The sequence below is a fragment of the Cebus imitator genome, unplaced genomic scaffold (genome assembly GCF_001604975.1).
Source record: "Cebus imitator isolate Cc_AM_T3 unplaced genomic scaffold, Cebus_imitator-1.0 Scaffold23, whole genome shotgun sequence".
Lineage (NCBI taxonomy): Eukaryota > Metazoa > Chordata > Mammalia > Primates > Cebidae > Cebus > Cebus imitator.
The window spans coordinates 8,719,390-8,745,854 of record NW_016107338.1 but is presented as its reverse complement, the minus strand read 5'-3'; the positions used below and the strand labels follow the sequence as shown (position 1 = coordinate 8,745,854).

The following is a 26,465-nucleotide window of genomic DNA, read 5'->3' as shown; positions in this document are numbered from 1 at the left end:
GTTGAAACCATAGTTATAGAGTAAAAACTTCTAAGACATGTGTACACTTGAGAAGGAAAGAGGGAAGAAATGCCAACATTTCCAGTGCAGAGGGAGAGAAGCCCTAAGAGAAAACTGAGCAGGAGCAGACCAAGATGGGAAGGGAAGTAGGGGAGTGATATCCAGGGAAGAGAGCAGGCTCCAAGGAGGTGGGTTGGTCAGCCATGAAACTAGAGCTTCCAAAGTGTTCACTACACTGAGAAGTCAGCCCATGGCCTGCATCCATTAATGAGTCCTTGGTGAACCCAGCAAGAATACTAGTAGGGGCAGAGTTGAAGGGAGAGTTAGGAACAGACCGCAAATGAGGCTTGTATTGCAGGTAGCTTGTTGGTGAAGGGATGGGGAGAGGGTGATAGCTAGAGATGGATGCAGAGGAAGGGATGGGGCTCTGGATTTCTGGTGATTGCTTTGGAATGGAGAAAGGCTTCCCTCTAGGAAATAGGAGGGAAGATATGTTCTGAGTGAGAAGGCAGGAAGGTAAAGGGGTTGATGGCCAATAAATTCTATTTTTTCCATGAGATTGATAGCTGCGACAGGAGTGGGGTGGGAGCTGGGTAGGCAGCTTGAGAGCGCTGGTGAAGATGTTTTTGCAGGCTAGTCAAGTGAAGCAGTGAGAGTGGAGCAGGAACAAAGGAATTGGTAACTGATTGTGATCAATTAGTTGTAAACACCACTGCACTCCAGCCAGCCCCTGGTGAAGATTTAAAACCACCACTGAGGTGAAGGGGGCTAATGTTGCCAGGCTGACCAGGACTGGGCAATAGGACTACCAAATAGGGGTATGCTCCAGTGGAGATCTAAGACTGCACACTGGTAATGGCCACTGATCACATCGTTGGGTGCTTTTCCCAGCAGCCTCACCAACACTAGGTAGGGTCATCCACAATCCCAGTTTACCCAGCACAATCCCCATTTTAGCAGTGAAAGCCTAGAAGCCAAGGAAGTCCCTCAGTCCCAGACAAACCTGGACAACACTTTATTATCCTAAGCTCAGGGTGGGAGCAGCAAAGGCAGAGTTGGATTGGTCCATGGCTGGGGATTTCAAGGGAGAATGTGCTGGGAGTTGGGGATGGGAGGACTGAGGCTTTGGAGGGAGCTGGCAAGAGAGGAGTGAAGGTAAACTACTATGCTATAGGGTTCTTCAATGCCATGAAAGACAGTAAGGACAGGAAATAGTTAATACAACCGGAGGAACAGGAAGGGCCATGGAACTAGAGCTTCTGATGAGTTCACTAGAGAATGGGCTTAATGGGGAAAAAAGATTTCAAGAGCCAGGAGGAAAGCAGTGAGGATGACTTGGGCTGCAAGTAACAGAAAATCCTGACTCCAACTAGCTTAATGATACAGAAACGTATTATATCACATAACAGAATGGGTAGGTTTCAGGGTGGTTGATTCAGTGGCTCAACAATATAATCAGAGAATCACGTTCTTCTCATCTCTCTGCTCTGCTACCTTAATTGGTGATTTTATCTTCAGACTAGAGGCAAAACAGCCACCTCCAGATGTGACAATGTCCAGAGTAAAAATAAAAATCATCTAGTAATGTCAAAGATGCGGGGAAAGAAAAGGCCATCTCTTTTTTGAATTTCTCTTTGGAACAAGGACATTTTTCTCAGAAGTCCCCTAGTGGACTTCTCATTAGCTCTCAGGGGCTAGAACTGGGTCATATACTCATTCTAGCACCAGTCATTGGCAAGATAGACCACGGAGACCCAGTCTGGAGCATGAGGTGGGACCAGCTTTTCTTTTCCTTTTTTTTTTTTTTTTTTTGAGACAGAGGCTTGCTCTGTCACCCAGGCTGGAGTACAGTGGAGAGATCTCAGCTCACTGCAGCCTCTGTCTCTTAGGTTCCAGCAATTGCCCTGCCTCAACCTCCTGGGTAGCTGAGATTATAGATGTGTGCTACCACACCTGGCTAATTTTTGTATTTTTAGTAGAGATGGAGTTTCACTATGTTGGCCAGGCTGGTCTCAAACTCCTGACCTCAGGTGATCGACCCTCCTTGACCTCCCAAAGTGCTGGGATTACAGGCATGAGTCACTGCGGGGTGGGGCCGGCTTTTCTTGGGGCACATTGGCAGTGTGGGGAAGGAGTAGCTCTTGAACAACATTGGGGTCTATTAGAAAGGAGTTGGGAATGGTTGCTGAGCATAAACAGTGTTTATCACAGAGGCCGCACTGAGCAAGTGGGATATGAACATTATTATAAAAACTATTCAATTTTAGTTTTTACCTGTTCAAATTGTTCGCTGGGTCTCTGCTGCCTATGGGAGACATTATATAATCATTAGTTCTGACCAATATTGCAGTAAACCTCTGTCTCTCTTCATAAAACTCCTCTGCTCTGGCCACACAGGTCAAATCTAGAACACACCTTGTATTTTCTTTCTTTCTTTGTTTTTTTTTTTTTCTTTTTTGAGACAGAGTCTTGTTCTTGTCACCCAGGCTGGAATGCAGTGGTGTCATCTCAGCTTACTGTAATCTCCGCCTCCTGGGTTCAAACAATTCTCCTGCCTCAGCCTCCCAAATAGCTGGCATTACAGATGCTGGCCACTGTGCCCAGCTAGTTATTATATTTTTAGTAGAGACAGGGTTTCACCATGTTGGCCAGGCTGGTCTTGAACTCCTGACCTCATGATCCACCTACCTCAGCCTCCCAAAGTGCTGGGATTACAGGCATGAGCCACTGCCTGGCCCAAACCTTGTATTTTCAAACCTCCTTGACTTTCCCTGTTCTTGGAATGTCTCCCTGTCTCCCTGCTGTCCCACCTCCTAATAGTCAGATCCTACCCATCCATCAGGCCCTGACCCACACCCAATCACTTAGTCTATAACCACATTATATTAATGCCCAGAGAAACTTCAAGACCTTCCAGCCCAGGATCATCTCTCTTAAGGGATCTCGCTGCATAGTGGCAGCTCTTGAGAGCAGATCCTGTTTTACACTCCTTGGGGATCCTCTCTGCTCCCAACACAATGACTGATACATACAACAGATGCTCACTAAGTACTTACTGATGGGCAGGTTAATCAATAAATGCTCACAGGCTGAGGAGTGAGTATAACCACCCTGCTTTTGAAGCTGCAGACTGGCTCTCAGGAGAAAAAGTCCAGAGGAAGGTGGGCAGGGGAGGCTGGCTCAAAACACAGAGGCACTGCTGGGCAACCCTGGAGGGAAACAAAAGAGATGACAAAGCTGAAAGGCACATAAATGACCACCCTCAAATGGACAGGTTAAATGACACACTATACCCATTGACTGTCTTCTAAGGCGCACGTTTAGTATTATCTCTGCTGAGCGAGTGGGGCTGCTCCATCCATATCATAGGCAATTTTTATCCCAGCCTTTAAGGTTGGGATCCTTGGTGGGAGGGAAATGAGCAAAGATCCTTGGAAGGTGCCCTCCCTGCAAAAGTTGCCCTTCTCTGTCCTGGGGAGAGTGGGAGGGGAGGGAGAGGAGAGGTCGTTTTTACCCTTTTATGGTTCCTTTTTTCTGAGACGGAGTCTCTGTCACCCAGGCTGGAGTGCAGTGGGGTGCTCTTGGCTCACGGCAACCTCCGCCTCCTGGGTTCGAGCAGTTCTCTGTCTCAGCCTGCCGAGTAGCTGGGATTACAGGCTTGCACCACAACGCCTGGTACTTGTATTTTTTTTTTTTTTTTTTTTTAGTAGAGACGGTTTCACCATCTTGACCAGACTAGTCTTGAACTCCTGACCTCATGATCTGCCCACCTTTGCCTCCCAAAGTGCTGGGATTACAGGCATGAGCCACTGTTCCCGGCCGAGGTAGTTTTTATTCTTAAAGGCAGCTCAGCCTCCAGAACTCTGCATTTCCCTGGATAATATTAGATTTCTAAAGAACTTGAAAGATCCCCCAAGATTCAGGATCAACTCTGAGCTTCACAAATAAGTTTATTTTGAGGAATCAGTGGTCCTGGCCAGGCCTGTTTGTCTAATGGTTAATCAACCAGTCAGCAAACATTTCTTGAGGGCCTGCTTACTGGGCTCCAAAATAAGCATAGGAGAGAGTCCCCTCTTTTGAGGCATTCAGAAGTGTAATTGAGGCCTGAAGCAAACAAACACCTGCAACAACTAGCGAATGATAGACGTTGTGACCTGGGTGCTGCAGACTGCCCTGCTCTTCCAGCAGCAGCCCTCCGAATTCCACTCATACGTCGCCACCCTGGCCCCTGGGGTACAAGCGGGGTTCAGGCTGAGCCAGAGTCCCTCACTGAGATTTGACCTCTAAAGCCATCAGCCAGGAGAGGAAAAGTGGCTTCTCCTGGTTACAAGGTTGTAAGGGGAGAACTAGGAGTGCTCAGCGCCGTATTCTGGCTTTAGCAGGCAGCCAGCTTGAGAAAAAGAAAAAGAAAAACATACTGAAGAAAGTCAGGTAGGGACAGACGGAGCCGCTGGCCTGCCAGGGCTCCCCAGGGCCAGCTCTAGTGTGGCACTTTTCTCAGAGCAGTTACATGAGACAAGGTAGTCCCTCCTTTTTCCTTTTAGCTAGGGCAGGTCCCGTCCCCACATGCGGAAGCAGAGGATCCTGAGCAATGAACACACAGCACTTGCTCAGTGGTGGCTGAACTGATCCGGGAGGGTGGCCTTTAAGGATGCGGAGGAGAGAGGGCATTAGGCTGAAGAAGAAGAGCTGAAAGAAGGCTCTAGGGGCAGGCGCGGTGGCTCACGCCTGTAATCCCAGCACTTGGAGAGGCTGAGGTGGGTGAGTCACCTGAAGTCAGGAGTTTGTGACCAGCCTGGCCAACATGGTGAAACCTCATCTCTACTAAAAATACAAAAATTGGTCGGGCGTGGTGGCAGGTGCCTGTAATCCCAGCTTCTCGGGAGGCTGAGGCAAGAGAATTGCTTGAACCTGGGAGGCGGAGGTTGCAGCATGCACTCTAGCCTGGCCGATAAGAGTGAAGCTCCGCCTCAAAGAAAAAAAGAAGGCTCTAAGGACAAGAGCAGAGACAGTGGCCAGACAGCCCTGAAGGGTGGGTCTGAGGGTTGGGGGGAGCATGTGGAGGCTGGGTGCCAGCTGGGCAGAGTACCCTAGGCGAATCTGCTCTCTGGGGGTCCCTGGGAGCTTGAGCTTCTGTCAGACCTCTGGGTTCAGCAGGAGCCCACACTGACAGACTCAAGACATGCACAGGCCCCCAGCACACCTCCTCTCCAGTTATTACATAACGCAGAGCTGCCACTGCACACTCAGACTACGCCGTGGGTACCCAGGGACGCCATCCTGGAGCTGGCTTTAGTTAATGTTTACGTTTTGCCCACATTCTCCTCCAACTCATTCTACTCTCTTCTTCCCTTTAACCCTCAGCTTCTCTTATTATTCCTCAATTTTTTTTTTTTTTTTTTTGGATCAAGGCCTCCCTCTGTCACCCAGGCTGGGAGTGCAATGGTGTGATCATAGCTCACTGCTGCTTGAACTCCTGGCCTCAAGCCATCCTCCCACCTCAGTTCCCAAGTAGCCTGGGATTACAGGTGTGAGCCACCTCACTGTGCTGCCATTGTTAATATGCGAGACCCCCACTCTGGGAGGAGGAGTGGCAACTAGAGGACCCCAAATCTCTACTTCTCAGGATCCGTGTTTGACACTCCAGCCAGCAGCTTCTGAATTTCACACCTGACAAAAGCGGGGGTTCTGGATATTCTCCTGGCAACCCCGATTTACACCCAAGAAATGACCGTCTGGGTGGCCACCTGGATCCTGGGTGGTTTTCCCCGGGCAGTATTTATACCAAAGGCCTGGTCACACGGCCTGGATCTGCTGTGTCCCGAGCCTGCCCTCCCCCCCTCCCTGCCACGCCCTACCTGCCTCTGCTCTTCCTGCCCTTCCCCTTCCTGCTGGGCCAAGGTGGAGCCCAGCCGCCTCTGCACCCAGCCCTCTGTGACTCAGTGGAAGCCAGTGGCCACTTCCCCCCCAACCCTCCTACGCTCACATTCCAAAGGCCAGCTCACTTGCTTCTTGGCACTCGACTTGCACACACCAGGGCTCTGCCTGGAGTAAATAGTCATCTCTTTATGGGACAATTTATGACCAGGGCCAGCCCAGTATGGGAAGAGGTCACGTGTATCTTACCCTCTGAGCACACTCCTTTCCCTCCACAGCCAATGACTGACCTCTGTGGATCTTTCCTTCTGGCCCCTGGCTGACCCGGTGCATTTTATTTAGGAGAACTAGAGTCCTAGCCTTCGGTGTTGTACCAAACACAGTGCTGACTCAATGCATGTTTGAATAAAAGAGGTTTTAAAAATATTACTGGCTGGGCGCGGTCTCTCACATCTGTAATCCAGCACTTTGGGATGCTGAGGTGGGCGGATCACCTGAGGTCAGGAGTTCAGGACCAGCCTGGCAAACATAGTGAAAACCTATCTCTACTAAAAGTATAAAAAAATTAGCCAGGCATGGTGGTAGGCACCTTTAATCCCAGCTACTTGGGCGGCTGAGTCAGGAGCTTGAACCCGGGGAGCGGAGGTTGCAGTGAGCTGAGATCACGCCACTGTACTCCAGCCTGGGCAACAGAGCAGGACTCCATCTCAAAAAAAAAAAAAAAAAAAAAAAAAAAAAATTACTAAGAAATAGAGGGCAATTCCCCAGGACCTGACAGATCCTAAAATAATAGGATCTGTCAGGTCCTGGGGAATTGCCCTCTATTAGACTTGTTTAGGCCACACCTGGGAAGTGGCGTGGTTTAGAGTTAGTGACCCCTGGGTTGATGCCCCAGCTCTGCCGCTCTAAGATCTCAAGCACATTTTATGACCCACCTAAGCCTCCATTCCTCACCTGTATACTGGGGATGATATTCCGTATTTCATCAATTCTAGGATGTGCAGTTTTTTGCATCTTAATTTCTCTGAAACTGGGCTTGTCTTACAGTTGATATGGGGGCAGGAGGTCGTCTACTCCCACTCCTGTATTGACTGTCGTGCCACTGCAGTGCCCTACCAGAGCAGGCTGCATCCCGTCTGCTGAGCTGCAGTGGCCATAGAACTTGTCCTGGGCAATGGAGTATGAAACAAGCGACATCTGTCACATCTGGGCTGCAGCTTTCAAAGGCAACTGTCGTTCATTTCATGCTCTTTTTCATCCACCCCAGCAGCCAGCAAGTTCCAGATAGAGGCTGTTTCGTGGGCCCAGTCCCACAGTAAAGAGGATGTGGAGCTGAGCTGCAGCCAGTGGGCATTTAAGGAAGAGAAGCATAAACCTTTCTTCTTTAGCCGTTGAGATTGGGGTCCTATGTTTTGACAGCACAGACTAGCATATCCTGACTGGTATTGCATGCTCCAGTTAATTGATAGGTTTGTTTTTCTTTCCTAGTACATGGTGCTGTAACTCACAATTGTTGGTATGGTTGATTCAATAAAACATGGTAGTACTTCTCACAGACTAAACCAGGTAAATCACTTAGCACAATGCCTTGCCCTAAGTGTTCCATTCATGTTAGCCATTGATATATTTTTCTTTTCTTTCTTTTTTTTTTTTTTTTGACATGAAGTTTTGTTCTTGTTGCCCAGGCAGGTGTGCAATGGCATGATCTTGGCTTACCACAACCTCCGCTTCCTGGATTCAAGTGATTCTCCTGCCTCAGCCTCCCAAGTCGCTGGGATTACAGGTATGCGCCACCATGCCCAGCTAATTTTGTATTTTTAGTAGAGGTAGGGTTTCTCCATGTTGGTCAGGCTGGTCTCCAACTTCTGACCTCAGGTGATCTTCCCGCCTCAGCCTCCCAAAGTGCTGGGATTATAGGCGTGAGCCACCGCGCCTGGCCCCATTGCTATATTTCTAGCCCTCTGCATATAGCCAACGTTGAATACATGCTTGGAGAAGGATACTGACAACATGTGAGGTTGGGAGCCCCCTTAGATCCCTCGTGGCATGAGAAAGGGTATTATAAAAAGACAAAATTACAACAAATGTCGTTTAAAGATCTCAACTGGCTTTGTTGCAGTTCTAGAATTGGGCAATACTTCATTCCATAAAATAGAATAAGTTTTCCAATGAACTAAGGAGAATGGGCTGGCTTTACAGACAGAAAAGGCTGAAGAAAGCAAAAACAAAGAACAAAAATCATATTGGTCATTTCGAAGTTACTTTCCTTGTAAGGTGGGAACAGGGAGATGGAACAATAGGAAAACCACTGATGCATGAACATCGCGTTACATCGGGCTACCTTTTGCCTGTAAGGATTAAGGCAGAGGAAACTTTATTATTGTGCCAGTCGAAGACTGAAACTGGCCTGTTTGGGAAATTGGCTGTTGCCTTATTTCTTGGAAGTCAGATAGCTTACTTTTAGTCTGGTGAAGTGGAACTTTGGCATGCGTGACCCTATTTTGATGTTTTAGTCTTGTCTGTTGGGGCCTCGTGCAGGAGCTTAATCCAAAACTGTGGCCTCCTGCAATTTTTATTTAACAGCATAGATAAGTTCAAGTAAATAAAGTGGCTTTGCACTTGCTTTTGGAGGCTCTTTGAGGGGATAGGTGTTTTTTGTTTGTTTGTTTTCTGAGACAGTTTCGCTCTTATCACCCAGGCTGGAGTGCAATGGTGTGATCTCTGCTCACTGCAACCTCTGCCTCCTGGGTTCAAGTGATTCTCCTGCCTCAGCCTCCTTAGTAGCTGGGCTTACAGGTGCCTGCCACCAAGCCCGGCTATTATTTATTTATTTATTTTTTAGTAGAGATGGGGTTTCGTCATATTGGCCAGGCTGGTCTTGAACTCCAGGCCGTAAGTGATCCACCCACCTCAGCCTCCCAAAGTGCTGGGATTACAAGTGTGAGAGACCACGCCCAGCCATGAGCATAAGTGTTTCTGATGCCCTTTCTGAAAGCTTTTGTAGGGGCCACTCATTTAGATAGGTAACTAAGAATGCTGTTTTTATTATCAGTTAACAGTTTATTGTCTGGGATCTAAGAAATAGGAAGAAACTACTCACGTGTGATGTGGCAAGTTTTGGTGAAACAGAATAAAGAAACCAAGCAGTCTCTTAGAGCAAAATATAAGCATCTTGAATTTCTGCAGAATCAAGTATGGGTCATGGATCCTGCTCTGAAGGTACCATACTTCCAGCTAATTCTTGACCTTCTATGTTAAACTCCATGCTCTGAAACAATCTCTCCAGGAATTTTATAGCCAGTCCCTGCAGACTGTAGGGAGAGTGCTCTACACGCGGGGCTGGGCTCAGGTACCGTGAGGGCAGCCAGGTCTGCCCCTGACTTGCCAGAGCCACCTCCCATCCCCTGGCATCCTCTCCACGGAACCTCATATTACCCGTCTGTCTCCTCTTTTATTTCCTGTACTTGGGAAGATGACAAAAATAATTGATCCTAAAGTATTATTGGTATGTGTGTTACTTACAGGGGGAAGCTCGACAGTGAAAAAGGGAATTACAGGACTGTATGTTAGGTTATGTCAGGGATCTTTTCATTGCAAGAGACAGAAACTTACTCAAGTTGGCTTCAGTTTTAAAAAAGGGAGGAGAGGACGTCTTATCAGGAAACTGGAGTTCACATGAAATTTGACTGCAGACAGTATAGTGTGGCCTCAAGGGAACTGGAAAGTCCTCAGGCATCTACTCCCTCCAACTCTTCCTCACTCTCTGGAGTTCCATGTTTCTCATCTCTCCCGCCTGTGTCCACCTTAATCTTTTCTCTCAGCAGACAGCTCTCTTCACTCAGCTGCTGGCCGGCACATGGTCTCAGAAAATGGCTGCCCTAACATGGCGGCCCCCACACCTTGTGACTGTGACTTTTAAGTCCAGCACCAACTAGCTAGACTTTCTGTGTCCTCCAGTTCCTGAGAGGGAGGATCTGGCTCATGTAGCGTACAGGTGATTCCACTGGGGTCAGCTGACCATATCTGGCTCAGTCAGCCATGGTGTCGCTACTGTTGGGCCAGTTAGTTTCTCTCGAAGACCAGCATGGTTGGTGTATTATGCAGGATTTGGTTGAGCTGCATGTAGCAGAATATCCAAAATAATAGCAGCTTAAAAATATGAATTTTTATGACGGAGCACGGTGGCTCAGTCCTGTAATCCCAGCACTTTGGGAGGCTGAGGCGGGCAGATGGATCACCTGAGGTCAGGAGTTTGAGACCAGACTGGCCAATATGGTGAAAACCTGTCTCTACTAAAAATACAAAAATTAGCCGGGAGTGGTGGTGGACACCTGTAATCCCAGCTACTCAGGAGGTTGAGGCAGGAGAATTGCTTGAATCCAGGAGCTGGAGGTTGTAGTAAGCTGAGGCTCTGCCATTGCACTCTAGCCTGGGTGACAAGAATGAAACTCCATCTCAAAAAAAAAAAAAAGTATACACACACACACACACACTATATATATATATGTATATATATGTAATTTTTTTTCTTTCTCATGTAAGAGGTGAGCAGTCCAGGACTGCTATGGTGGCCCCTTGATCACAACCTGGGTATGCAGCTTCCATCCTAAAGGTCACCTCGTGATTCAAGATGGCTGCTGAAGCTCCAGTCATTACATCACATGGAGTTGCAGGCTGGAAGGAGGAAAGAAAGATATAAGCTCCTCCACTCCCTGCTGTCATCTCCCGTGAAGCAGCCTTATTAGGAGTCCTACAGAACACCCGCACTTACCTCGTTGCTAGAACCTAGTCACAGAGGTTGTGCACACTTAGCTGTAAGAAAGTCTGAGAAATAGAGGCAGCAGCAACGTGGAGGAAACGGGAGTGAACCAAGAGCTTAGTGACCAACGTGAGCCTCCTCAACAAGCCCAAGAGTGAGATGACCCCGGAGGAGCTGTGGAAGTGAGAGTAGGAGGAATTTAACACGAGTCCCCTCTCTGTGCTCACTCAGTCTATCAAGAACAAGACCCAAGTGCTCATCAACTGCCACGACAATGAGAAACTCCTGGGCCACGTGAAGGCCTTCGACAGGCACTGCAACATGGTGCTGGAGAACGTGAAGGAGATGTGGACTTGGTACCCAAGAGCGGCAAGGGCAAGAAGAAGTCCAACAAAGGTCAGCAAAGACCGGTCAACAAAGACCGCTGCATCTCCAAGATGTTCCTGCGCGGGGACTCAGTCATCGTGGTCCTGCAGCGCCCGCTCATCGCTGGCAAGTAGGAGCCACCTGTCCCTATCAGTCAAACAGAACTCACTCCCCTGTCCTACGAAGACCGCTGGTGTTGACATTTTTAAAGCTTTTTTGTCTAAAAGAGAAAAAAAAAAAAAAAAAAAAAAAAAAAAAAAAAAAAAAAAAAAAAAAAAAAAAAAAAAAAAAAAAAAAAAAAAGAAGAAAGAAAAAGAAAGTCTGAGAAATGAAGGTTTTTTTGTTTGTTTTTGTTTTTTAGCAAGACACATTGTCACCCAGAATATAATCAGGGTCCTTCCACCGAAACAAAGAATCAAGAATGGATGTTGAGGAATGCTCAGAGTCTAAGCCAGGGTTGGGAGGAAATGAAGGACACTTCCAGTTATGTTTTAATGTTTTCTTTTTTTATAAGAAGGCCATGTTGCTTTGGAAATTTAAAATGTAAAAGAATCATTTTGGAAAAAATAAGAGATATTCTGGAGAAGAGAGATCAGCACATACCCTATAGGCATAGTTTCTGAAAGTGGAACTTCAGGCATCAGACACACAGTATTTTAGAAGAGGGAGCAGAAACCTTGCCAGAGGCCCCCAAGTCAATGCACATGAACACATGGGGCTAGGGCACTCTGCCTGTGGGGTAACCCTGCTTCACAAAGAGCAGTTAAAAAAGAAAAAAAAAAAGCCTACCCAGGTTGTGAGAGTTCTGTAGGCATGGATGCTCATCCCTCCTACACTTGAAGCCAAATACATGTTTTAATACATGCTAGTTTTGGCCAGGTGCAGTGGTTCATGCCTGTAACCCCAGCACTTTGGGAGGCTGAGGCAGGAGGATTGCTTGAGCTCAGGAATTCAAGACCAGCCTGGGCAAAATAGGGAGACCCCATCTCTACAAAAAAATTTAAAAATTAGCTGGGTGTGGTGGCACACAGCTGTAGTCCCAGCTACTCGGGAGGCTGAGGTGGGAGGATCATTTGGGCCCAGGAGGTCAAGGCTGCAGTGAGCCATGATCACACCACTGCACTCCAGCTTGGTAACACAATGAGACCCTGTCTCAAAAAACAAAACAAAACAAAAAAACCCAAAACAGAAACATACAAACAAACAAACTCATGCTAATCTCCATGTCTGTCTACCTTTTCTTCTCCACTTCACAGGGCCACTCACGGAGGGAAACAGGAATTTTGCTATCCGCTAGAATGCAGTTCTCTCTCCTCACCACAGTCACTCCCTATGCAACTACCTGAGAACCCTTTCAAAAATGCAAAGCAGGGGGCTGGGGGAGGGAGAGCATTAGGAGAAATATCTAATGTAGATGACAGGTTGGTGGGTGCAGCAAACCGCCATGGCACGTGTATACCTATGTAACAAACCTGGACATTCTGCACTTGTACCCCAGAACTTAAAGTATAATAATAATAATAATAATAATAATAAAGAACGCAAAGCAAACCTGTTCCTCCACTGTTTAAAGCCTTCTCAGATTCCCTGACCAAGGCAGGCAAACTCCCTCCTCATAGGGCCCCCCTAATTTCCAGTCCTGCTTTCTGCCAGCTCCTCTGTCTCTTCCTCCTCCCCAGATCTAGCCTCTAAGAAGCTTCTGCTCTGGGGGATGCCCTGCCCTCCATTGTCTACCTAGGAAACTCCTACTTTCCCTTTAATGGCCCACTCAAACCACCTCCTCTGTGAAGCCTTCCTTGATTGCCTACAGGCCTGGGCCCTTTTTTCTTTCTTTTGTGTTCCTGTGACACTTCATGACCATCTCTGCCAGCAGGTCTGTCTTTTCCATCAGAGCAAGAACTCTTCCAGGGTAGAAACTAGGCCTGATTTTTTGTCTGTGCCTCAATGCCAAGCACAGAGCCTGGCATGAATTAGGTGCCTAGTATAAGGCAGTTATAAGGCAATAGAGCATAGTGGTTGAGAGCATAAACTCTGGTGCTACCCCTCCTGAGTTCAAGGCCAGGCTCTGCTACTTACTTAACATTTATGTGCTTCAGTTTCCCCATTTGTAAGATGGGGATAAAGGTATTCCTACCCCATAAGTTTCTGTTGAAGACTCAATGAAGAAATATATGTGAAAGGTTCATCACTTATTACTTGAAATCTCTTATCTTGATTACTTCTGAATACAGTGCTGGTGTCGCAGAAGGGGCACCTGGAACCCCGCCCCTCACCAGCTCAAGGGCTTTGGTCAGACGAGACTACTTCTCTGACAGATGTAGGTTGACATTATTTTAAAATATGTTGTGCATTTCATCTTCCTGAAGAAACTCAGGCAGGTTACAAAAGACCATCTCTTTGTGGGAAGGACCTTGCATAATTCCTTGGCCCTAGTCCATTTGTAGGGAGCACATTTAGTAACCAAACAGAGTGTTGGAAATGGGTTGCCTGGAAAGGGTTAACCGCAGAGCTTTAGAAGGAGCTGGGCTCTGGGGAAATAGAGATTTCTAGGGATGGTGGAAGACATGGCCTCCCTGCCCTCTAGGACCCTGGGAGGCGTCACCATGGTGATGCAGAGTGCGGTCCGCTTTGCGTGTATTTGGGGATTTTTGTTTCTTCTGTTCTGGTAAGGGTCAGTTGAGCTAGGTTATGAAGAAATGAGGTACAGAGAAAGGGAAATGCTTTCTCCAGCCAGGGTAGCAGGGGAAGTTACTGGAAAAGCAAGGACTACAACTTGTAAGTTAACTTATTAAACAATATTTATGGAGCCCACTCTATGCCAGGCCCAATTCTAGGTACGGAGGACTTGTCAGAGAGCAAATCAGGCAGTGTCTCTGGTCTAATGCAAGGTCTAATGGGGACAACAGGCAGGAATCAAGGAAGCAAGTACATATGTGGCATATTTCACCAATCCCAAGATGCCCCTCCCTTTTTTCATATTTTAAAATGTCTGAAATCAAGGTGGATGCGTGTTACATTCAGTGATATGTCTTGAGAACATTTTCTTCTCTCATAGCGATATGTAAAATAATGCTATGCCTTACGCCTGATGGCATCTGAGATTTAATAAGATAGAGTAATATGATTCAAGTGATGGCATTCTCACCTCCTTAATGCTGATTTATTTTCTATCCAAGCAACTTACAGTAGAAACTCCTGCCTGAAATGGATAATTTCTCTGACTGATTTATTTCTGGGACTTCTTTAGAAATTCATGGTTCTTTCAGTTACATTTCTGTGAATCCACTTTTCTTTGGAACCAACAAGGACGCTGCCTGTATCAGTAAGGAATTTATTTGGCTACAAATAGGAGAAAATCAGAAGCACAATGATTGACACTGAGGCTGGCATGGCTCCTCATCAGGCACCCAGGCTGCTTTTTTCATTCTACTCTACCATCCTCGGTGCAGGACTTTAGTCCTCACGGTCACAAGATGGCTGCTGTACTTCCTAGTCTCACATCCATGTTCCAGGCAGGAACAGGGAGGATGGACAAAAGGTATGCCAGTCCCTTGACTCCTTTTTTAAAAAATTGGGAAAACAAGCTTTCCCAGAAGTGTCACTAGCCTGAACTTGCCTATTTCTCACAGTCCGTGTGGTGTCACACAATCACCTCTAGCTAGAAGATGCCTACGGAAAAGGGGGTTGTCGGAGTGAAGATGAGGAGCCAACGGTGTCTGCTCTGCTGAAGAAATAGAACAATGCAGTTGTCGTCAGTGCATTGCATGCGTGTGATGGGATTTGTAGTGCAATCAGAGGGAGGAGGGGATGCCGTTCCTGTTCCTGAAGGGAAATCACTACGTGGATTTGCCTCACCTGAAAATGTGACAGAGCCAAAGAGCAACGTCGTGACAGAACCTGGGCATCTTCATGCTTGTCTCCACATACCCAGCCACGTGGAGGAAGAGGGTGATCCCACGGGCGCCGCCATGTTACTACCCACTTTCTAACTTCCAAATAAGAGGGAAATGAATATTCCAGACCAGGGAGTCCGCCCCCAGCTCTTGGAGCAGAGCTTCAGTTCTTCCCAGAGACTCTGAAACGACTCCGTCAAAAAGTGGAGCAGCTCACGAGGGACCAAAACTGCCAGGCCAGAAGATGGACAGTCTCAGCCAGACGCACGTGTCCTGAGGGCAGGATGTAAGTCTTGGGCTGAGGCCCAGCCAGGATCTCACACTGAGGGGAGGGAGGAGGAGGACTGGTCAGCAGAGGGACACTTTCAGGGGTTGGCTGTTAGGGGAGCAAGTGCATTAACTAAGGTGTTGGTCTTTGACAATTTTTTTTTTTTTTTTTTGAGACAGAGTGTCACTCTGTCGGCCAGCCTAGAGTGCAGTGGCACGATCTTGGCTCACTGCAAGGGTTCAAGCACTTCTCCTGCCTCAGCCTCCCAAGTAGCTGGGATTGCAGGCATGTGCCACCACACCCAGCTAATTTTGTATTTTTAGTTGAGACAGGGTTTTACCTTGTTAGTCAAGCTGGTCTCAAACTTTTGACCTCATGATCCGCCCACCTTGGCCTCCCAAAGTGGTGAAATTACAGGTGTGAGCCACTGTGCCTGGCTAACAACCTTTGTTATCGGTCTGATGGTCTTCTTTTCCCATCTATCTTTTCATTCTAGGCTTGTCAACTAACATACCAATATAATTCCTTTTGGAAATGGCTGAAAAACTATACACATTTACAGAATTTATTGGGAGCTACAGTGGTAGATTGAAAAATAGCCACAATCCTTCACTGCGTCTATATGTTTACCCCTAAGCTAAATGACTCTGTGCCCCTCCTCTCCGTTGTGCCCCTTCTTTCATTGGGGATGCCCTAGGGACTCACTCTGGCCAGTAGAATGCAGTGGACCTTGTTTGTACAGTTCTGAAGCTCTTGCCTACTTCTCTCTCTGGAAACTCGTGTGAACAAGCCTGGGCTAGTCTGCTGGAGAATGAGAAGCACAGAGAAGCTGCCCCTGCTGAGGCTGTCCTAGTCTAGCCAGGCCCCAGCCCACCAGGCAGCTGGCCTTGAGCATGAGCAAGCTGGCAGAACTATGCTGGACTTCAGCATTGTGAGCTAAAGAATGGTTGTTTTGAGCCCCTAAGTTTAGGGAAGATTTGTTAAATAGGAAGAGCTGACTGATGGACTTACTATGCTCTGGACACTGACTAGGAACTTGATGTAATAGTCATTTCTTTTAGCTATATTTCTACTGGTCAGTGTGCATAGTATGTGCTCAGGGAAGAAATAGCTCAGGCTGCTTCTGTGTGTGCTCTCCTTCTGGCTGAATTTCTGTATAGTCAATTGCTCTAAAGAGCTTTCAGGCAGTGACAAAAGGACCAGAATGTTCTGTGATAATCTCTGAACATTCCTCATGCTCTAGTCCCTTAAAAGTGTGTGGGATTGCCGGGCACGGTGGCTCATGCCTGTAATCCCAGTACTTTGGGAGGCTGAGGCGGGCGGACCACCTGATGTTGGGAGTTCAAGACCAGCCTGACCGACATGGAGAAACCCGTCTCTACTGAAATTACAAAATTAGCTGGGCATGGAGGTGCATGCCTGTAATCCCAGCTACTTGGGAGGCTGAGGCAGGAGAATCACTTGAACCTGGGAGGCAGAGGTTGTGGTGAGCTGAGATGGTGCCATTGCGCTCCAGCCTGGGCAACAAGAACAAAACTCCATCTCAAAAAAAAAATAAAAAAGTGTGTGGGATTAGGGAGGCGGTGCTCTCGTTGGAATCCATCCTACTTTTCAACCTGCAGAGATTCAATCTGGTGAAGTATCTTGCTGTTTTTAAGTATATGTAGATTTCTAGATGCTAGGAACCAAGGGATGATCCTTTCGTGCCACTCACCAGACAGTCCTAGGGCACTGAGGGAGGGAAGGCACGGCACTAGATGCTTTCTCCATAGTATGAAATGGGAGTCTACAGTCACTAAAGCAGGGACCATGATAGGTGCCAAGCTAGGGCAACCTCACGCCAAGGAGGAAGAAATGACCTCAGGCTGGTGGCACTACCTACCTGGATAGCTGCACTCCAGTGTGGACAGCTGCACTCCAGATCTTACTGTGGGCTGCAGACACAGTTTGCCATAGCCCCTTGGGGTAACAGACACTTATTCAAAGTCATGGTGCCTGCCAAATCTTTAAATGTAAAATTACAAATCATTAAGGGTAATATGATACAAATGGCAATAGAAGCCTTGGTAGCATTTTACTTTGATTTCATTTTTGCTTGCCTTTCACTGAAACTTTAGCCTTGTCTAAAGTTGCTGCTGGGGCACTTCATTCACACACCGTTGACCCTTTTGCCGCGGCACTCAAGGAGCACGAGAGTGGAGGCCAAGGAGACCCTCCCACACAAATATGGTTATCTCCCAGAAATCCAGATTTAACTTTTTCAACATGGGTTTCTCCATTTACCCTTTGGGAAGTGTAGGGAAATGTTACATTTCCTTTGAGAAGTGGAAGTCAATATTAGCCATTAATCCAAAAAGCATCCTTCATGAAATGCTTAAGGAAGGCTTGTAAGAATCCAATTGACTGAGTTTATTTACTACCTATGGGCTTTGGCTAGAGGAAGGAAGACTAGTAAATAACTTGGGCCTTAAACAATCTGAACCCAAATGTTTTGTCCTTTCTTCCCAAGGGACCTGGGAAGGTTGGAAACTGGTCATTTCTCAACTACTTCCCTTTACAGCCTCTGAGAGGTAGATGGTACTGAATATCTGTTTCAATGGAGCAAAACCAACATATATATACACACACACATATATGTGTATATATATGTATATATGTAGTAAGCAGAGATCATGCCACTGCACTCCAGCCTGGGTGACCAGAGTGAGACTCATAGACACACACACACACACACACACACACACACACACACACATACATATACATGTGTGTGTTTATATATACACACATATACATTTGAGATGGAGTCTCACTCTGGTCACCCAGACTGGAGTGCAGTGGCGTGATCTCTGCTCACTACACCCTCCACTTCCCGGGTTCAGGTGATACTTCTGCCTCAGCCTTCCGAGTAGCTGGAACTACAGGCATCCACCACCATGCTTGGCTAATTTTTGTATTTTTAGTAGAGATGGGGCTTCACCATATTGGCCAGGCTTGTCTCGAACTCCTGACCTCAAGTGATTCGCCTGCCTCAGCCTCCCTGTGTGCTGGGATTAGAGGCTTGAGCCACTGAGCCTGGCTGAAAAAATACAGAAGTGTTAACACACTCTTGAAGTGTTTTATATCAAACTTCTTACAAGGAAGGAGCTCAGATCCGTTAACCACTCCATCGCCGAGAGAAGCCCCTACCCAAAGACAGTTAATGTCTCTAAGGGTGACTGATGAGGGGATTTCTGATGAAGGATTCCAGAGTTTTCAAGTTGAAGTCTTGGGCTATGTGGATCTCACTTCATCTTGCTTTCTTTCAGCTCCCCTGTGGCTACCTATTTCCAAGGAGTTCTGTGTTCATAATGACAAGGAAAACCCAGAGGCTTAAAATAGAGCTCATTTCCCAGAATCTCAGGTACTCAGAGGAGAGAGGGGTGGGGACTTCTTGGACACGAGCTTACATTAGCTGATGAAACACAGCTGCCTGTGCCCCACACCTCTGTCCAGCTAATGATGACAGGGAAGGAAGCTTGTTTTGCTGGAAAATACCGCAGAGGTTTTTGCCTCATTTTCATGGGGAGGGCTGAAGCTTCCACCCTCTGGCAACATGGGCCTGACCCAAATGAATCTGTGGCTGGGACTAGCTTTTTCTAATGAAAGTTCTCAGTCGATTCCCAGCCATGAGAGCTGTGGTAGATCTGTAGTCCCATCACTCTCATTTTGATGGGTGTGTTACCTGAGCACTTGGGGTCATCTGTGAGCAAAGTTTGCTAGCCCAGGCATCTCCTCCCGAGACGGCGGGCTTCTGAAGCACACTTCACTTGGTATGAAACTTCTCATTTTAAAGGAAGCTTTATAACATGGCCTGATGATCCTGAGTTCATCATATACAACCCAAGAGCAAGGCGATCCTAGCTATTAACACTAGGCTTGTGTTCACAGGCAGCCATGGTGGTACACACCTGTAATCCCAGCTACTTGGGAGGCTAAAGTGGGAGGATCACTGGAGCCCATGAGTTTGAGTCCTGGGCAACATAGTGAGACTCTCTCCCTAAACACCCCCACCCCCCAACTGCCAACACACACAATCCCCACTGTTCACAGCATAGCACAGGACATCTCCTTCCTTAGCTTCTTTGCTTGGGGATGGTGACCCAAGGAAATAATAACAGCAAGCATTATGGATTAGTTCTTTATTACTGTGCAATAAATCACCCCAAAATGAAGCCACTTTATAATAAAACACTTGGCCAGGTGCAGTGGCTCACACCTGTAATACCAACACTTTGGAAGGCTAAAGCCGGTGGATCACTTGAGATCAGGAGGTCGAAACCAGCCTGGCTAACATGGTAAAACCCCGTCTCTACTAATAACACAAAAATTAGCCAGGTCTGGTAGTGCACACCTGTAATCCTAGTTACTCGGGAGGCTGAGGCAGGAAAATTGCTTGAACCCAGGAGGTGGAGGTTGCAGTGAGCTCAGATCATGCCACCACTCCAGCCTGGGCAACAAGTGAGAAACTCTGTCTCAAAAAAAATTTTTTTTTAATAAAAACACTTACTATCTCACACCATTTCTGTGGGTCAGAACTTCAGGGGTAACTTAGTTTGACAGTTCTCGGGGTCTCTTATGAGGCTGCAGACATCTGAGAGCTTGACTGGGGCTGGAAGGTTTGCTTTCCGGAGGCTCCCCACATGACTGACAAGTTGGTGCTGGCTACTGGGAGGAGGCCTCAGCTTCTAGGCTATGTGAAGGTATTACTTTACAAATTGAAAACATATATTATACTCACAGATATGTGCTCGAGAGATCTAAAATTCCCCCTACCTTTGTAATTTTGTCTGTTCTTCTGAATGTCCCCACCTGCTTCCCCTGGGTACCCGTTCATCTTCACTGAGACACGTGTCCATGCTCCTCAGGGTCAGGTGCCTCAGTTTCTAGTGCCTGCAACCCTACGTCCTTGCCCCTCTCCTCTTCCCCAGTTGCTCAGGACCCGGCCCAGCATGACACACACAAAAGGCACTCAACACGAAGAGAACTGAATAGAACCACTCTCCACCATAGTGCGTTCCATGGTGAGGATGTAAGCCTGACCTTGAAGAGAACTGTACTCAGAGTGAGCAAAAACATGGATTTCAATTGCCCTAGTTTGATCTCTCCAAAATGAACTAATAACATCAGGGGTGCAGAGAGTGATGGGCAGTGAGGATGAAGAAATAGGAGCAGAAACTTCAACCATTTCTTTTCTAAGCTGGGTCGGGGCCTTCACTACACCTGGAAGGCCCTGACCTAGCTTAGAAAAGGGGGAGCCTCCCCCAGGCAGAGCAGACATAGCTGAAGATGGCTGGCCACCCTCAAACACAGCCCTGAAGGCTGACCTGCAGCTCCCCAGAATGGAGAAACTCCTGGCAGAGCGGGAGGGGCACAGAGTGGAACAAAACCTTTCACTTAAAAATGGCAGTGTGCCCTTGCCACCCAGCTTACTCCCTAGCGGTTCATCTCTGCACATGCAAGAAGTGGGGAGGAAGAAAAAGAGGAAGGAGAGGGCATTTCCACACACAGATTAGGTTGCCAAATAACTGCTCTAAGATGCCTCTTCTCCTTGGGTCTTCTGGACGATACGGCCCTGTGCTTGTTCGGAAAACACCACCTTCTCATGTGCCACTCACTCCCACTGGGGAAAGCGCTTCCTCCCTGCTCTGCTTCCCATATCTACTCTCTCGGGGCAGAGCACTGTCCTCACTGCTCCCCACTTTAGCCATGCTGCTTCCTCTTTGTTTTGTTTTGTTTTGAGGCAGAGTCTTGCTCTGTCACCTGGGCTGGAGTGCAATGGCATGATCATGGCTCACTACAGCCTCGACCCCCCAGGCTCAAGTAATCCTCCTGCCTCAGCCACCTGAGTACTTGGGACTACGAGTGCATACCACCATGCCTTGCTATTTTTTATTTTTGGTAGAGACAGGGTCTCACTATGTTGCCCTGCCTGGTCTTGAATTCTGAGTCCCAAGCAATCCTCCTGTCTTGGCCTTCCAAAGTGCTAGGATTACAGATGAGAGCCACTGTGCCTGGCTGGTTCCTCTTTCAAGGCCTGAGTAAGTTGGGACTCCTTTGTTTGCCCAGGACAGAACCACACTGCACTCTAGCTTATGCTAGAAAAGGAAGCTATGGATACACAGTTACCAAATGATCCAGGAAATTCCACTTCTAGGTCTATACCCCCCAAAATTGAAAACAGGTATTCAAATTCTTGTACATGAATGTTCACAGTGGCATAATTCATAATAGCCAAAGGCAGAAACAACCCAAATGCTCATCAACTAATGAATGGGTAAACAAAAGGTGGTGTATCTACGCAGTGGAATAGTATCCAGCCCCAAGAAAGAATGATATACTTAAACATTCGACAATGTTAACGAAGCCTGAAAACATTATGCTAAGTGAAAGAATCCAGATGTAAAAGGTTACATATTTTATGATTCCATTTATATGAAACTTCCAGAGTTGGTAAAGCCACATTCCAGAAGAAGTGCAGCCATAAAGACAGAATGCTGACTAGTGGTTGCCAGGAGTTGATGGGAGGGGGAAAGAGGAAGTGATTGCTTAATGAGTATGGGGTTTCCTTTAAGAATGATGAAAACATCTTCAACTAGGTAGAGGTGGTGGTTGCACCGCCTTGTGAATGTAAGTGCCACTGAACTGCACACTTTAAAATGGTTAATGATTAATTTTGTGTTATGTGAATAAAAAGAAATCGGCTGGGTGCAGTAGTTCATGCCTGTAATCCCAGCACTTTGGGAGGCCCAGGCAGGTGGATCACTTGAGGTCAGGAGTTTGAGACCAACCTAACCAACATAGTGAAACCTCATCTCTACTAAAATACAAAAAATTAGCTGAGTGTGGTGGCGGGTGCCTGTAATCCCAGCTATTCAGAAAGCTGAGGCAGGAGAATCACTTGAACCCAGGAGGTGGAGGTTGCAGTGAGCCAAGACTGCACCACTGCACTCCAGCGTTGGTGACAGAGAGAGACTCCATCTCAAGAAAAAAAACAAAGAAAAAGAAAAAAATCCAATGCTTTTTTTTGTTAGTTTGTGTTTCAGACGGGGACAGGGTCTCACTATGTTGCCCGGGCTGGGCTCAAGCAATCCTCCCACCTCAGCCATCCTCTCCCCAAAACTCTACTTCCCACCCCCAGACAGAGAAACTGCTGGCATGCATGCCAATGCCTGGCTCTTTTTGCTTTTTCCTTTTCAATGCTTAAAAAATAAAATCGAATGAAAATTTGGCAGGGGGGAAGAAGTATGGGCTCGCATGTAACTGCAAAGTCCAGGACGAATCCTGCCGACTTGAGACATGGCTGTATCCTGCGGCTCAGCAGTGTTGTTAGGGTTTTGTCTCCATCCCCGCAGCCCTTGTGTGTGGGAGGAGAGGGACACTGCCAGTTCTGGTGTCACATGAGGCTGAGTAAAGAAAAGAGGAAGCTGCTTCCTGGAGTGGGTCATGTGGACATGCAGATATAGACACATCCTTGGTCCAATCTCCAGAGACTCCAGGGTATGGAGTCCTCTGAGTGATCTGGCTCAAGCTACGTAGTCACCTCTGTGGCTAGCCCACGCTGGAGTGAGAGGCAAAGTGTGAGGTCAACACCACCCAAATCTCATGGACTGAATGATCTCTAAGGAATGTGGAAAGGTGATTCCCAGGAGGAAAGAATGCTGGGTAGCAAAATGAATCCTCCATAGAGGCTTTGCTGGCCTTTCTTGCCCTCTGCCCAGGAAGAGCCTCCCTTCTTTCCATACCATATGCGAAGCCTCCGCTCCCTCCCTAAGCATCTCTGCCCAATTGGACCTTCCTGGGCAGCACAACTACACTCAGGAGCAGAGACCCAATCCTGGAGGTCATTGTGTTAATTTTGTTTTCCAGAGAGCAACTTGGCACTGCACTGAATTCTGATTGTTCTCATCCTTTAACTCTGCATGGATGCTCTTAGGAATATGTTCTAAAGAAAAATTCAGCGAGATGCAAAGGTTTATGCACATGAGGATGACCTTGGGTAACCATTTATCAACTGGGAAACAACATAAATGGGCATCAACAGGGGAGGGGTTGGCCAGGTGCAGTGGCTCACACCTTTGAGCTAGGAGTTTGAGGCCAGACTGGACAACATAATGAGATATCATCTCTACAAAAATTTAAAAAATAGCCAGATGTGGCCAGGTGTGGTGGCTGACGCCTATAATCACAGCACTTTGGGAGGCCGAGGCAGGTGGATCACCTGAGGTCAGGAGTTCGAGACCAGCCTGGCCAACATGGTGAAACCCCCACTCTACTAAAAATACAAAAATTAGCTGGACATGATGGCATGCACCTGTAATCCCAGCTGCTCTGGAGGCTGAGGCAGGAGAATTTATTGAGCCTGGGAGATGGAGGTTGCAGTGAGCCAAGATCGCACTGTTGCACTCCAGCCTGGACGGCAGAGCAAAACTCTGTCTCAAAAANAAAAAAAAAAAAAAAAAAGCCAGATGTGGTGGTGTGTACCTATAGTCACAGCTACTTAGGAGACTAAGTTGGGAGGACTGTTTGAGTCCAGGAGTTTGAGGCTGGACCACTGTACTCCAGCTTGGGAAAGAGAGTGAGACTTTGTCTCTAAAAACAAACAACAACAAAAACCAGTAAGTGGGGGTTAAATAAATTATGATGAAGACAAATGAAAAATTACCATGTAGCTATTTCAAAGGATAATTCATATCTGTATTTATTGACAGTGAGATTTAATTAAAAAATAATATAAGAACCAAATATATCCTCATTAGTATAGTGGTAAATTAATTTTTTTTTTAAAAAGGCCAGGCGGTGGTTCATGCCTGTAATCCCAGCACTTTGGGAGGCCGAGGGGTGTGGATCACCTGAGGTCAGGAGTTAGAGACCAGCTTGACCAACATGGTGAAACCCTGTCCCTGCTAAAAATACAAAAATTAGCCAGGTGTGGTGGCATGTACCTGTAATCCCAGCTACTCAGGAGGCTGAGGTAGGAGAATTGCTTGAACCCAGGAGGCAGGGGTTGCAGTAAACTGAGATTGAGCCACCATGCTCCAGCCTGGGTGACAGAGCAAGACTCTGTCTCAAAAATAAATTAATTAATTAAAATTTAAAAAGTGTTTTAAGTAAAAGCAAATATAGTATGACCCCATCTTTTAAAAACATAATTCTTGTAGCTCAGAGGGAAGACCACAGGGTTTGGTCTCTCTATAGACTTAATGTAGAGTTTAGTGCTCAAAATTAATACAAAATAAATTCCATTATTTAATCACATACTTGGAAGAACATTAAAAGGACTCTGGTCATAGCCACGTTAGCTCATCTCAGAAGCCCCTTCTTCCATACCTGATTATCTAGACAGCCTCAAATGTGCTAACATCTGAAAACTCTGCTGAACTCCCGTCCATAAGGCTTTTCCCTGCCTGGATATCTTTCCTTCCCCATTTCGTTCCATTCCTTCCCTGTGCAGATCAGCTGAGCTCCTCTCAGCAAGTCATAATTGTTCCTCTCCGTAGAAGAGAGAAGTGAAGGGAAACCAAATAGGCAAATTCAGGATTTTCTTCAGTAGGCAGGGGCAGGAAGAATGCTGAGAGCATGACCACATTAACAATTTCATCTTACTTAAAAACATGTATCTGTATGCACAGAAAATAGTATGGGAAAAATATACAAAAATGCTGCCAGGGCTATCACTGGTGGTGTGGTGACAGGTGATTTTTGTTCCCTTCTTTATATTTTTGTCTGAATTTCTTTTTATAGAGCATGCTCTACTTTTATATTCGGAGATTTTTTTTAAGTCATCATACTTCAGCATATTTCTTTTTATTCTTTTTTTCTCAAGATCTAGCAAAAGATAAAGAGAATTGAGATGCACAATCCAATCCTCGACACAGGATAATTTAAAAGACTATTCTTCTGTAGGTTTATGACTTTTAACATGCTACTGTGCAAATTCATTTAAAATAAAGTAGCCTGAACACATGATTAAGGACTGAGTTTGCTCCAGGGGCCAAGGTCAGTCCCTCCACAGTAGGAACAGCGTTTCTGCAAACAGTTTCCCTGCAAACTCCCCTTCCTCACAGGGAAGCTGACCCATGCACCACGCAGCCTGGCCACGGAAGTGTTGGTGACCCCACACTGCACGCTGGCGTTTCTATAGCCCCCTCAAGTGAGCCTCCAGTGGTTGGAGTGGCCTTGGCTGTGCGTGGGAAGCCAGTGGGAGACCCTACTCTGCAAACTTGCTGTACGAGAACTCTGAGGTCTGAGCAAGGTAAAAAATCACCCTGCTGCCTGCTTTCCTCTTCCTGCTGGGTCCCTCCCAAGCTGCTCTCCCACCTCCCCTGGGACCTCTCTGGCCAGCTCAGCTTTTGTGTTTGGGCCAGGCGGGAAGAAGCACTTGGCCCGACTCCTCACTTGTCAGAAGTCCAGCATTACCAGGGGTCTCTCCTGGTTTCAAGTATTTCCCGGTGCCTTGCCTCGCTCTGTAGTCAAGTTTCTAGCCAGGATTTCTTGGCTCCAGGAAAGATTGAATGCCTGTCTGAGTCTTCTGGGCCTGTGTTTCATTTGCAGCTGCCTGGCCCTATACTGGGTGACAGTCTCAGCTCTCCCCTGGCAGCCCGTCCCCTCCTGCTTGGCCAGTGGGGGAGGCCTTTTGTGTCGCTGTCTTTGTGCTGGGGTGGAAGCGGGGCTTCTAGTTTTCGACCCAAGCCCCGTGTCCTGGGTTTTCTTCAGCTCCAGTCCAGCATCAGCGGTGGCACTCCCTTCCAAGAGCAGGCAATTCCTACCTGTCTGTGAGGCCAACCAAAGACAAGAATGCCAACTGCCAACAGCCCCAGCCCCGAACTGCTTCTAAGTCAGACTGGGACCTGCTCAGCACTTGGCACTTTTTCCTGCTAGAAATTTCCAGCTGCTCTGATCTTTCATATAGGGCTTGGCAAGGCCAAAATGGTCTGGAACCAAAAGAATTCAGAAGAACATCAGGCCTAGGCCGGTGGGCGCCTCTCCCTCGGTCTGCTCAGGGACTCCCCAGTCACTTCCTGCCATTGGATTCTTCCATGGTGAGGGCCTGAGGGGGCTGCCAGGCCCTGAAGTCCAAGCTCAGGGAAGTGAGAGCAGTTTACCTCTGTGACATTGTTGATGTGAGCCAAAGCTGCAGGTTCTGGGAGCCAACTTGGGAGACTGTTCAGCACATGGGTAGAGAAGTGAAGAACTCAGGGACCTTCATATGTCCTCATCACCATAGTGAATTTTCTTTTTCTTTTTTTTTTTTTTTTTTTTT

The 26,465-nt window shown here is 47.1% G+C and overlaps 1 pseudogene; it reads left to right on the top strand.

Moving 5' to 3' along the window:
• The first annotated feature begins 10,718 nt into the window (after window positions 1–10,718).
• Window positions 10,719–11,136, top strand: LOC108299585 (annotated as a pseudogene).
• The last annotated feature ends 15,329 nt before the right edge of the window (window positions 11,137–26,465 follow it).